Source organism: Phaethon aethereus (assembly GCF_964289735.1).
Source record: "Phaethon aethereus genome assembly, chromosome: 2".
Classification (NCBI taxonomy): domain Eukaryota; kingdom Metazoa; phylum Chordata; class Aves; order Phaethontiformes; family Phaethontidae; genus Phaethon; species Phaethon aethereus.
Window position 1 is genome coordinate 19724157 of NC_138582.1, and position 15056 is coordinate 19739212.

Here is a 15056-nt window from a genome sequence, read left to right on the forward strand (position 1 = left end):
GTTTAATATACAGAAATGGTAAACAACAACAAAAAATAGTCATTATCCTACAGTCACGAGAACTAAGGAATGATTGGAAAAGGACAAGAAAGTATGTAATCCTTTCATATGAAGACAGAATAATAGTCTAGCTTTTTATACTTTGGTAAACATAATAAGTAGAGGATACGACGAGGGTCCATATGTTCATGAAAAGAACAGGCAGTGTTGATCCATTTTTTCCTACTGAGGATCTGTGAGGCAGCCAGTGAAATCAGGAATCAGATGAGCACAAAAGGAGTCATTTTCCACCAAACACAGATTTAAATTGTGAATTAATTTGCACACAATGTTCTGGAGGTCAAAAGCATAAGCGTGTCCAGAATCAATCAAAATTTTAAGTGAAAAACATTTGTCTCTTGCTATTAAATAGGATGGCCCAAGTCCTGCTATTGTTGAAATCTTCAAGAAAAGAGGGAAGGTTTAACCTTACAGATTCTGCTATTGTACATTTCCCTAAATATCTTCAACTGCAGTTTGACAGTGAAGCATAAGACCTGAATCATCTTTGACTTTACCCATGAAGCAAGTTGAAAGCCATTGAATTCTTATTTTTATTTTTGTCCTTTAAAGGTATGTGTTGTGGTTTAACCCTAGCCATATAATCTTATATATATACCAAATGACAGCAGTATGAACCTTCTCTGACATCCTTTGGAGCAGAAATCACATTAGATTTTCTTTGCTTGTCCAGAAAACACGTGTAAATCCATTGTCGTGGTTTAGCCTCAGCTGGCAACCAAGCACCACACAGCTGCTCGCTCACTCCCCTGCTGATGGGATGGGGGAGAGAATCAGAAGGGTAAAAGTGAGAAAACTCATGGATTGAGATAAAGACAGTTTAATAAGTAAAACAAAAGCCACGAACACAAGCAAAGCAAAAGAAGGAATCCATTCACTATGTCCCATCAGCAGGCAGATGTTCAGCCACCTCCAGGAAAGCAGGGCTCTGTCACACGTAACGGTTACTTGGGAAGACAAATGCCATAAGTCCAAACGTCCCTCCTTCCTTCTTCTTCCCCCAGTTTTACACGCTGAGCACGGGGTCATATGGTATGGAATATACCTTTGGTCAGTTGGAATTAGCTGTGTTGGCCGTGTCCCTTCATCCCCTCCCAACTTCTTGTGCACCCCAGCCTACTCGCTGGTCAGGTGGGGTGAGAAGCAGAAAAGGCCTTGACTTTGTGTAAGCACTGCTCAAAAATAATGAAAACACCTCTGTATTAGCAACATTTTTTCCAGCACAAAGCCAAAATGCAGGCTTATACTAGCTACTATGAAGAAAATTATCGCAGCCAAAACTAGCAACTCCATAGAAGAGAAACACAAACTGTCAGAGCACCCTAAAACTCTGCAGATCTTGTTATTTAAATGTAATCAATTATGTACCTGTATAAAGAGATGGAGAACATATATTTCCAGTAATTTATGTAAAATACTGGTGAAAAGTGAGAAATCCTTCCTTGGTAATCTATCATTCAAAGGTGGAAGAACTTGGCCTTTTAACATTAATGGCAGGTGGGGTGGTGGGAGGCACCAGATGGGCCTAGAGGATATTTTCTGGATTCTGGAGAATGCACTGCACTAAGAAAGCTTTCCTGCTTGTAACAGATTGAGCGTCCTGGTTAATGTTAGCTGTATTTGGCTCTACAAGCAGGAGACAATAAGGGCAAGAGCACAAGCACTTTTAAAAAAACCTTCATGTATTCTCAGTTCTGGGGATATTTAGGTTGAATTAATAAGCAACTTAAAATTATCTCCCATTTATAGCTAAATCCACTGATCCTTTCTCTGGAAAATCATCTCCAGGGAAGCTGAGGCAGAACTGAGCTGATTCTCTCACACTACAGTTCAGTCACTGACAGTGAAAAGGATGATAATCTCATATCACAACCTCTTCACTATATCAGCAAAAACAGTCATAGAGGGTCAGCAATAAGGCTGTTGATCTGTATCTGGATATGTAGGAAACCTTTAAATTCTCAAAGCTTGCTTAAATATTATATATTCACTTACATAATGATTTGGTTAGCCATGGCTTGGTGATAAAACCGCAGCATCTCAGCAGTAACGCTTGGTAAACTAATTTCATTTGCACATCGATTCGTTTACTTGTTTCTGTCCTCGGTACTACACCAGTAGTAAAATGATTTAAATCATCTGGAAATACAAGTTTATTCCTAATAGCAGCTGTAAAGTATTTTAATAAGTATTACCAAGTATTAGAAAGTCTCAGTCATTACTGAAAATAACTTCATGTGACCTGTGATTGCAACTTTTAATTAAAGTCTCTCCATATTAACAGCATTATCTTGCACCATATGTCTCCCAATATATTATTTTAATAACTTGCATGAATCATGTTGTGTAATTTTATTAGAGGTAAAACTAGTAAAGACCAATGAAATGTTCTAATCAAAACTTTTTTCCTCAACTGACTTTCTTCTTTCATTCAGGTCCAGGGTCAGCTTCATTGACCTTCTTAATTCATATCTTGTTTCCCATCATGTCTGAAAGGTTACATTCTGCCATAAAATATCTGAACAACTTTCCATATTATGTCTTGAAACTTCGTTTGTATTTCTTAGGACTATTTTGCATCAGATTGCTCTGTATTTTATCAGCTACATATTTTTACATACAAATACTTAATGGTTTATCTTATGCAGTAGTGCTCAATAAATATTGAGCTCAAAGCTCAATAATCTTTTTCTCCAAGGGAAAAAATTATGGATATTATCTTCCAAAACATTAATTGATAAAATTTGACTCAGTAATATACTGTTGAAAAGTGATTATTTAAAAAACTAGTACCATATTTAATCCAAGCAATAATAGTTTAAGTTTGCAAAACTAGTAATAATTACTGTTATAAAGCTATTTTTTTTTTTAGAGGAAAACTTCAACAATACATATTTTTTTAATTTAATAGCATATTGCCAAGCTATTTACAGAGAAAAGTTATGTCACTGGCAATTTAATCCTTCACGTGTGTGCATAACACATTAATTTTGTGCACAGTACACATCATATCAAATTCTGAGCTGGTACAAATTAGGATTCCTCTGCTGATTTCAGCCAATATCATGAACATTATTGTGCACCCATCTCTATAACTTAATATTGACATAAAATGTTATTTTAAAAATAAACATATGCTTGGTTATTTTATTCAGTGTGCTTATAATAAGTTGGACCCTTTTCTCTGTTAATGATTCTTTCTTGATTTTTTTGATAATGATTCTTTATTGATTTTTTTTTATTATTTGAAAGGTACTTTGAAAATTAATTTGGGCTATCTGGATACATTTTTGAGGGCAGATTAATTTGTTATTGATGATATAGAGAGTTGAAGTTTAGGAGTTTTCTCATTAGGAACTTAACTTTTTAGGTGTAAATTCCATGTCTTTGTCAGGCTAAGCAAAAGGTACTCTAAATTCAATTTTCAGAACTTTTTCATGCCCGGATTTTGAACAAGAATTTTTTTATTTATTTATGTTTTTAAATACAATTCTTCTCCTATCTCAATCAATAACATACCAGTACATACCACAGTAGTGGTATGTTGAATATGTAGGGAGTACTGTGTAGTTAATGAAAGAGGATGTTTGGGATTTATCAGAATTGCCAAAAAGCCATGATCCACTTGGACAACCCTTCAAGAAAACCAAACATAAAGAATTGGAATGAATTAAAAAAAAAAAAAAAAGACAAAACACAAATGCAGAAAAACCTAAAATATTTTAACTACCTTGTTATGAAGACACCTCAAAAACTTTTTACACTGAACAATGAACAGAAACAGGCAAGATTTGCAGAAAGATGTAATCTGTCATTATAACAACTGCTATAGTGGAGAAAAAAGAACAAACTCTTGAACACATAAAAGAATGGTCTGTTTGCCTGGAAGGTTGCCTGTTGCTAACTCCAACAGGATTTTCTATTAGATCAACTAATATTATCTTTCTCACAAACATTGCTTACAAACATCCTTAACCCATCACAGCTAGAGAACTGTCATGACAAGAGCAAAGATTGTGATAAAAGAAAACACCCTAAGCCTTAGAAGACTCAGACACTGAGTGCATGCAGTGAGAAATCTTCGCTATCAGATGCTTTCAACCTGTTTGAATGATTCTGCTTCTGTTATTTAAATTCCTTCTACTAAGCGTTTGTTGGTAAAAGTCAATTAACTTTCTATCTCTTCTCTGACTTTATGTCATGCCCAGTCTCCACTTGTCTTCTTTTACAAGACTAATATTTTTCATACAGCAGCTGGATAACAGATAAATAATAACAACATTAATATCTATGACAACAATTTTCAACACTGATGGCTTATACTGGATGTTGCAGTCTCTGGGTCTGTAGGTTGCACATTTGATAAAGAGAAAGCAGGAAGCAGCTACCTTGCCTGGCTTTCAAATAAGTCTTTCAAGTAAAGATTGCCAAGAAACGAAATAGCAGGTCTGTGATGTGCTTTGTATTGTTTCATAAAGCAAGATTCTTCTATTTTTATTTTCTTGGTTACCAGATCTATGCTAAATCAGATATAATATAGTTTGAAGTTAATATAAAAATGAATTGAACAAGTACTTGAGCTGTTTAACTGTTGCAAAACCATGGAGTTAGTGGAGCTATGTTGATCTAACCCAAACATTTTCTTCTACACTGTTCGTAATATCCTACAACAAACAGAAACAAAACCCCAAAGCTCTTTCACCTGAGATCTGCGCTGAACCATCACCCCTCACACAGAGTATTAGCTGATGTACTTCCTGGTTGGTGTCCTAAGAGGATTTCTGAAGAGAACATTGAAAATTCCATAAATAAAAAATAACAATGGAAGCAAGCACAAAACCTTCTTTACTGAGATTACTTATACTGTAAAGAAACTCAGGACAATCATCAGTTCTTTCTCAATGCTTTAAGCAGTGGTAAACACACATATAGAGCTCAACCCCCCCCCCAAAAAAAACAGCAAACAAACAAACCCAAAACCTGTTTGAATCTCATATGCAGTGAGAATTTAAGTAAATGAAGACAGGAAAAAAAATATTTGCAGAGGGAACACACACAACTATGTAGACTCCTAACACATCTGGGTATTGCCCAGACTCAGAATAAGACTCAGAATTATATACACTAATTCTGTTTCAAAAAGGTTAGAAACATAAAATCACAGAATGATTATGGTTGGAAAAGACCTCTGAGATCATCAAGTCCAACTGTCAATGCAACACCACCATGCCCACTAAACCACATTCCGAAGTGCCACGTCTATTATGTTTTTTGAACACCTCCAGTGATGGTGACTCCATCACTTCCCTGAGCAGCCTACTCCAATGCTTGAGGACTCTCTCAGTAAAGAAATTTTTCCTAATATACAATCTAAACCTCCCTTGTTGTAACTTGAAGGTTAAAGCATTATGTTTATTCTAACTTGCACCTTAACACATGATTGTAAAAAGAAGTTAAAAGAAATTTTTAAAATAGACTTCAAATTGTAGGCTAAGATGGAATCCTGATGAAATTTAATAATATAGTAATGCGTTTAAGAATAATATCTCTCAAGAAAAATGAAGACTCAGCAATTCAACAAGAAAAAATGGAACCATCATTGAAAGAAATTGAACTTCATTTCTGAGAGGAAAATGCTGTATATTAAACACAAGGGATTTGAAAGTACAAGAACATGAATGGGAGGGAGGAGAGAATCCATTCTGACTACTTCTTAGTACAGATAAACTGTAAAATCCTGACAAATTCCTTCTTTCAGACTACTTTGTCACATTTGCAAAGGCAAAAAAATAAAGTAAGCATAAAAGCAGAGGTATGTTCATATAATCAAAAAAATTGAAGGGCTTCACCTGTGCAACGGAAAATTCTGAGGCTAAAGAAATGTCACAGGAAATGTAAAAATGGGATTTCCAATCACCTGAGGTTCATGTACTGCCTGCAGCTAGATAAGGACAAACAAGACCTGTAGTTTGCCTCATTCCAAACTGGCATGTATCACTTGGAGCTTACTTATCTTGTAGTCCTTCCTGGACCTCAGTAAGACTCATGGAGCAGTGCGAAGAGAGAAAATAAATTTGCTCTTGTGAAAGATTTGAACAATGTGAAAGATTTGTGAGAAATTTAACACAAATGAGTAAAGTGGACAGAGCACAAGTATCAATTTAACAGAGGTGCTGGAGGTGATTTTAATCTCCATCCCTTCCACAAGCTCCAGAATAGAAGTTAATGTGAATCAGGTTTCTGTCACATAGAGGTATGGCCATCTTTGTAGTCAGATTAGGTAGAGACTGATCCTGGTAAACTTGATCAGTTCAGAAACATCACCAACATACAACTAAAGACTATAATGTAAAAATATGACTGTGTTGGGAGCAACTCCTTCAAGATCAAGTCAAATGATACAGGTAGTTTATGTCATCAGGGATTTAACATCAGGGCTGTAATTCAAGCCCCAGGCTGAATGCTTGTATACAGATATAAAATCAGTGCATATTCTACTTGTGTTTTATCGTATCAGATCAAGAAAAATTATGTTAACACCATCACAGATTTAGTGTCCTCGCACAACTACATGTGTAAGTATCTGCAAACATAAGAAGCAGTTTAGGAAATGAATCTGCCTTTTTGACAACAGAAATGTAAATACTGGGTTGACTCTGTGATTTATCTAGACTCTTACATCCAGAATACCACGAAGTGAAATAAGTTTCCTTTGCTACATTTTTTAGCAAGAAAAATGCTAAATGCTACATGTTACAGACAAAAATGCTAAATGCTACAGACGATACTTTATTTACAGAGGACAGAATGATTATTTTGTGGTAAAGTCAATAACAACTTTTTAGAAATCACAGTTGCTAGCATGAATGACTGGAGAGAAAATGCATATGCTCTTCTTGTATTTTCAAGTGCTTGAAAAGTTCAGTTTTATATTCAGTTATTGTGCTTTAATACTCAGTGAAGAAACCTGGATTGTACATTGTTTTGCTAGGTCTTTCTGTTTCTGTTCCTGTTCTGTACTTTGAACATTGTTGTAGCTGATCAGACTATTGCCCTTGTAGCTCTAATGGCTCTGTGTCATCATGTTAAACAGATGAGTTATCCTTCCTCAGATGCCAAGAAAAATTCCACACTCTTTGACTTAAAGTCAATGTCTTTTACCTTGGTTTTTTTGCAATGTCTGTTACACCAAACTATATTGCACATACTCAAAGAGATCACCTTGTTCTCTGTGGGGAAGAAAAGTTTCACAAAATGCTTGAGATGAAATATCAGTGTGAGAGGATGATAAGACTTCCATGCAATGAAAGGAAAAAACAGGAGAAAAAAACCCAAACAAACACAATGCAGAATTGTATTTTGTCAATAAGGAGAGCGCAAGGAAATGGATTTTCAGAATGCCTTGATCCAAACATTGATATCATGAGGAGATGATCAGAATTTTCTCATGACAACATGTTTGAACCTTGTTTTATGAAAAATGCCACCAAGTCAACAGAAGATATCAGAAATTGGAGAACAGGCATGACCATTTTTCAACTGTAGCATATAGCACTTGTCAGTGTAAGTGTATACCCCACATATTTGCAGCGTAACATCAGAAGTGGTAACTTTCATTTCAAGAAACATGAAAGTAGTAAGTTTTATGCATATGCAGAAGGAGAAATAAATAAATAAAGAGAAAAATTTGGAAATGATCCTGTGAAGTGTTATAGCATCTTTCCCTATGATATGTATACTGGCCACACTGAACCTCTTCTAGAAAACTACTGAGAGACCTTGGAAAAGGGTGGACCACATGTACAGACGAGTGGAAAAGAAAAAAAAAGGCAAAAGGAAAAGATCTTTCTTGTCTGAAGAATATGTTGCTTTCACTGGCAATAGCGAAAAACTTTCATTAAGATTTTTTTATAATAATTTCTGTTCTTTGGCATAGCAAAACAATCTCATGGCTCCTGTTGTAGTCCTATGTATATCACTGCCAATAATTTCTGACCATGGAATCTTTCACAGGGATCTAAATATAACTTTCATTTTTAACTAAATTTCCCAAGGTCACCAAGAAACACACCTTCAGCAAGAATTATTAATTAAAAAAAGGCAAATAAAAACATTTTAATACATAATTTGAATGGATAATGTTGACCCTTTTACATTGTCAAGTGCACAGTTGGAAGTAATTCAGTGTTGTCTCCAGTCATTTTGAAAGATCATCTTTTCATACATTATCATTTGCAAAAATGTAATAATTGTTCTATATTTTTTTCCCAAAAGCTTCTTTTTACAATGCGCCATATGATCACAATTTCTAAAGTGCAGTACTCCTAAGAGTTGCCAAGACATGAGGTTTTAAATATAATACTATAAAGAATATAGATGTTTCCAAATCAGTGCAAATAGCTCTCACATTTAAAACTCTTTTTAAATAAAAACATTTGTAAACATAACCGTACCATACACAAAACTCCATGAGCTGAAAATATTCCATAGAATATCTTTGAAACATTAATGATGTATTTCACTCCAATTATCCCTGAAATTCTCATGAGATATTCACAGAAGCTACACAAGATATAAGGAAAAAAATATTCAAGAACATTTGATTTCCTGTTACAAAAACCCAAACAAACATAAAAGTTCATAAGAATACATGACTGAAGGGTCATTTGCCCCAGTAAAAAACATTTAGAAGAGGGTATCTATCTCTTTCTTCATCATAGTAAAACTTACTCTCCCAGCCCCCAGCCAGGCACATGAAAAAAGAGGGGTAGGAGAATGTTGAAACTACAGACACCCGTGAGCAGTGACTGTAGGAGCAAGCCTGTCACTCTCCAGTTAGCGAAAACAAGCACAGGTCCCCAAAGACCTGAGCCTTCCCACCACAGCTGCCCTCACACTGGTGGATTAAACATGATAAACACCTCTCAATACTGCACAACTGTCCTGGTTTCAGCTGAGCTACAGTTAATTTTCTTCATAGAAGTGAGTGTGAGGTTATGTTTTGGATTTGGGATGAGAAAATGTTGATAACGTGCTGATTTTGGGTTGGTGCTAAGTAGTCAAAGACTGTCTGGCTTCTCATGCTGGCCTGCCAGCTAGAAGGCTGGGGGTGCACGGGAAGCTGGGAGGGGACACAGCTGGGACAGCTGACCCAGACTGGCCAAAGGGATATTCCATATCATATGACATCATGCTCAGTATATAAATCTGGGGAAAGAAGAAGGAAGCAGGGGGACACCTTCAGAATTATGGCGTTTGTCATGGATGGAGCCCTGCTTTCCTGGAGATGGCTGAACACCTGCCTGCCCATGGGGACTAGTGAATTTATAGCTTGCTTTGCTTGCATGTGTGGCTTTTGCTTTACCTATTAAACTATCTTTATCTCAAACCATGAGTTTTCTCCCTTTTACCCTTCCAATTCTCTCCCCTTTCCACCATGGGGGAGTGAGTGAGTGGCTGTGTGGTGCTTAGTTGCTGGCTGGGGTTAAACCATGACAATAACCATCCTTCAGTAAACTCAGACCTGTACCATTTAACAATGAAAGCCAGTAAACCTCAGCCCAGTGTGCGTTAATCCTTCTTACCAGCAAACACATCCAAACACATCTTTAAGTTGCCAAAAGAAAAGAAACAGCATTCCAGTTAAATTTAATCTTTTACACATGAACACCTTATTACCAAGCAATGTACAAGTGGCTCATTGAGCTCATCCCTCTCCTCAGGGGGTCCAGCCTCAGGAGTGATCATGGCAGTGCAGGAGCAGAGCCGTGCTCCCATTGAAATCATTGGTGGCTCTGCCATCGATTTCACATGACAACAGAGAAATGCTCTCACTAGAGATTTATGGTGTCTGCAGTTTAATGAAAGCATCTGGATAAACTGTAACTGAAGATACCCATGTTTTCCAGATCAGTTACTCTCTATCAATTCAGAAATCAATTGCTTAATTTCAAGGCATCACAGTTAATAGAACATAAGTTTTTACATGGAAGTATTTGATGCATTTTTGCCAGTACAAGTAGCACAATTTGATGAGTATTTAAATAATTTTTTAAAATATTTTATTACTTACCAAATAAAGAAAAGCCCAGGAATTCAAAACCCAAAGCTCAAACAAAACAGAATTTGAATCAGCCCTCATGGTGGACATTCAGCCATTTGCTTAACTCTACGCTGAGACCATATCTTCAGGAAACATATTCATCTAGAAGATAAATTAAGATAACTATATGATCTGAAGCTTTCCCAATGAAAATGATGATTGCTAGTTAATTTTAGTAGCTGTCCAAAGAATCACCCCTCTGTAGCAATGTTTGGCTGTCAAAAATAATAAAATATCAACTTCTGTCATAAACAAGGATCATAAAAAGACATGAGATAGACCTAAATAAAATCTGCCTTGCATATGTGGGGTGAGTTTATCTGAACAATCTCATTTTCCATTTGCTTGCTGTACCTAAATAAAGGTGTTCATTAAGTAGAAAATATGCAGAAATTAAACTAAAACAAGACAAAACTGCCACACATAAGGGACACCTTCTATCAGGTTTTATCAATGTCACTCACTGTGGTCAGGTATTGAGCTGCAAAATGTCATATTCTACAAAACATTTATGGCCTTAAACCAATTCTCTTGTCTAGACTTGGCACCCTGAAAGGATGCTGCAGAAGCTAGAAAAAAATATCTGGCCCAAATACATATATTGCTAGCATGGATCAGGCACTAATCTCTCAAATATGTACTTAGATTAAAAATGTCATTAAAAAATCACTGATGGTTCCTTCCTCAGCTACTAACAAAATAAAAATATTAAAGGAAAAATAGCCAATTAAAAATACCTACATATAATATGACTATTTAATGATATATAGAAACACAAGTAGTCACGGGGCTACTGAGATTATCCTAGTGGGATAGCATAGATGTTTCTCCTAAGCTTTGTAATTAGTGCCTACTTATTGCAGTGGCGGGTAGACTGGAGATACTGATAGACAGATGACTCTCTTTGGATGCCTTCTGTGACCAATTCTGATTGTGTCACAGCACTGAAACTCATAGCTCATCTTTAATCTGCTTGAGGGCAAGTCAATTAACAGAAACATGTTTAAGATGAGAATGCTGTACAGCTGCCACAGTCAGCATATATTAGGATGTGTATACACAGACATACCTGTACACACACACACATGTAATTGAAGTAATTAATAAAACTGAGTTTAATCAAACATGAAAAATATAATTCCCTCTGTACAGTTTAAATGTATTGGGACTAAGTTGAATTTTTGAGCAGAAAGCTATCATTGTCAGAATAAGGTTGCTTTTTATACAGATTCTGTTCAACGTTTTCTAGTACATTTGATCTCAATTATAGTTTATTTTGGAATACATAGCCATTTTCTCAATTAAAGTCAATAGCTAATGATTCACATGAGAACACAGTACTATTTTTTTTAAAGTTAATTTCTATGGTAATAGATCATAATTTTTCCCAGAACTTTTCAAAATTTATTCTAATAAAAAACAATTGTTTGCAGTTAAAAGCATTTTTATATTGGAGTGATGATTTATATTACACTTTAAGAATAATTGTCTCCCTGAATGAGAAAACAACATCTATTCAGAAACATGTCTTCTTGGTTTGCTTGACTCTCTTTGCTAGCAGATAATCAGTTAGTTACATTCTATACAGTAAATTTCAGGTTAGTTGGAGAAAAAAATGCCCTCCCTCAGTTCTGTTTTTTCTTTTCTTGGCATTAAACCAAAGAATTTCCAATGACATTCCATAATTTTTATTTGTTACCCCTTTCTGATATATGCCATCTTTATAACACAGTTGCTTTTGTGATGCTTTTTACAAAAATTACTATGTCTACATACTGATGATCCATTTATGTAAAACTATCACAAAGTTATTATTCATGCTAGAACAGGTCCATCATATAATGCAGTTTCTTGATCTTGTTTTTCTCTTTATCTAGACATTTTATAATATTAATATTCATCTTTTTGTTCTGAAATAAAAGACGGTTAATGCATTCAGCATTTGCTTATTTTGTGGGTTGGGAGATCATGTCAGTTCTTTTGTGCTATATGACAGTTCCCTTTCTCTCATTTACCATTAATTTAAAGCCCACTTAACAACACATGGCAGTTTTGCAAGCTTGAAGACAGTGACCCTTTTTAAATGCAGCAAAAATATTCATAAGAAGTTTTCATCCAGCACTCCAGGAACTGGGTCTCAAGGTTGCCGTTGAATCACTTGCACTTGGAAATAGGAATAAGACCTATGTTTTTCCTAATAATTTTCATTTAATATATTAAAATTCCTTGTAGATTTAAAAATTACAATCATTACAATATTTGACTACTTGAGAATCTTGGTGTGTTCCTTGATGGTCTATCTTTAAAAATCCTTATCTGCAAAGATTACCAAAGCCCTTATTGTTTGTTATATAGTCTGACTTCATTATGAAACTGGAAAGGTATGGCTGTGATTTAAGAGATGAAGTACATTGCATCAGGATTTTCCCAAACCAGTTCGGAAATGAGGAACAAAATATTCTGTCTAGAATTATTGAAAGCTAGTATTTGTAAACTTGTCAGTATAGCTGCAATTGAAATACCAGACCTTGTTTGGGTTTTTATCCTTAAATGGATCTCTCATGAAAGAATGCATGACAATGACAATTCGATTGAAGTAATTAAGATTTTCTTAGCCCAAGCAAGCTCTATGAATGTGAAACACAAGAATTGTGGCAGACAGCACTAGAGTCACAGAGAAAAGCACTTAAACATGATTTCAGAGAAATCTGTGTTGTGTTCCTTGTGTAAAAGTCCTCCTCAAGTGAGCATGACAGCTTGCTATTCCAAAAGTATCACTCTAAAAAAAGCTGAAAACAAAAAGTCATGTCAGAGTTCCAAAATTAAAAAAACCAAACCCTCAATTGTCTTCAAAGTTGACCATATAAAGCCTAAGTAAACTCGGACTGAAATAAGAACAAACAACAAAAAAACCCTCTCATGGATAGAACACTTCCAGCAGTTCTGAATTCTTTCTTTCCTGTGTGAAGGAAAAATGAGGAATAAACCAAACTGTAAGAATTATTCTAGAGTTTCATCTAATCAATCACCATAAAAGATAAACAACCTAAACATTATGTGTTATAATACCTAATTACAGGTCAGAATGAAGGTTGTTTTGTTTGCTAAGTGCAAATGACAGCTGTATGATGACAGTTACATCTGTAGTCGTCAATCAGAATGACCAAGCACAGTCCTGACAACGTTCTCCAGAGGATCCCACTGCAGCGCTTATATACCTCCAGGTATAGAGATCCCCTCAAGTGACTCAAGGCTGGACGTCTAGCAAAAGGAAATGAAAAATTACTTGTCAAGATGAAGTAAGAAAAAGCAAAATGGAGATGGAAGAGCTGACAGAGTGGCAAAACCACCACATAAAATGGTCGTGGCAATGCCAACAGGAATTGTTCCTGCCTGTGTCCAGACATTAAAATAAAATAAAATAAAATAAAATAAAATAAAATAAAATAAAATAAAATAAAATAAAATAAAATAAAATAAAATAAAATAAAATAAAACTAAATTATATTTTACAAAAGCTCTAGAGATCAGGTGAAGGAAGAGTTTGGGCAGGCAGCAGTTCTGCAGATAAGGCAGAAACTAACATGTTTAGTTTAGTGTTTAGAACCATGGTTTCAGTAACAGCAGATACACAGAGATGGTGCATCTTGCCATCTTTGTGACTAGAATTCCTTTCCCTATTAAGTGACTGTACTTTACCAGGGAAAAAGGCTCAGAATCATATAGTTAGGCAGGGACAGTTTTCTTCTTGACCATACACAGTTTAAAGCAGCCTTAACTTTAATCAAATCATGAACCACAAAGAAAAAATAATATATCTAAGGATTCAAAAGTAAAAAGCATGAATTACAGGACAGATAGAAATCCAGCTGGGGAAATAACTCTAGCAGAGTGTCAAAACCACATTCAGTAATGGAATGTCATATCGGGCACCTACCTGAGGGGCTCCAATTGTATAATGTTCAGGTTTTAAGGATTAGTATTCTTGCTGCAAATTGCATTTAAAAGTTATTATTAGAAGCTATAAAATATATAATTAACATTAATCATGCAATAATTTATTTTGGAAGTAAGGATGGTTTTCTTTGTACACAACTTTACAGTGGCTAACTTTAAAGTGATTGTGCTGATAGGTAACCTTTTGTTTTATATATTTAAATTACTTTAGTAGAAACTTCAGTGGAGTTTTTCTTGCTTTTCAGAAACCCACCTATTATTAAGAATACCTTGGTTAAATGCTAGCTGGAACTATGTATTATTCATACCTGCAGACCAGTAAAAAAATAAGGGTTATCCTTGTTTGCCTTCATCTCCTGACAGAATAATTCTTTATTCACCACATGCCAACAACAGGAGATCAGTTAGATATTACAGCTTGAAATAATCCCAGAATTAATTTTAAGCAGATCACAGCTCCAAAGGATAACAAGTTTTACTATAGGGTGTAAACAGTGTAGTAGGTCTAACTCTTGACTAGTTCGAACACCTCTTCAGAAGAGCAGGTAGCTCTGCAGTATAAACCTAGATAAAAACACAAATGAAACTCTTAAGTTGACCTCAATTTCATATGTGGTCTTCATTAATTTTAATAGACCCAGTCTAAAAACTTAAAAACATTTAACTAATTTCATGTGATACATGCATAAACAGGTAGTGCTGGCATACAAACCAGCAATATCACACGACCTTGGCTAAAATGTAGATTTTCATTAAGTATATAAATTATTCTCTTTATTGCTCCTTTCAAAGATCTGGTTCTTTGTTTTAGATTACAACACCTGGTGACCTTTGTTTTTATAAAAATATCTCTTGATTAGTTCTTGACCTGATGGAATATGGCCTTATTCAAGCGAAAACAAGAATCTGTTGTTTCTCTGAAGTAATTTTCAGCCAT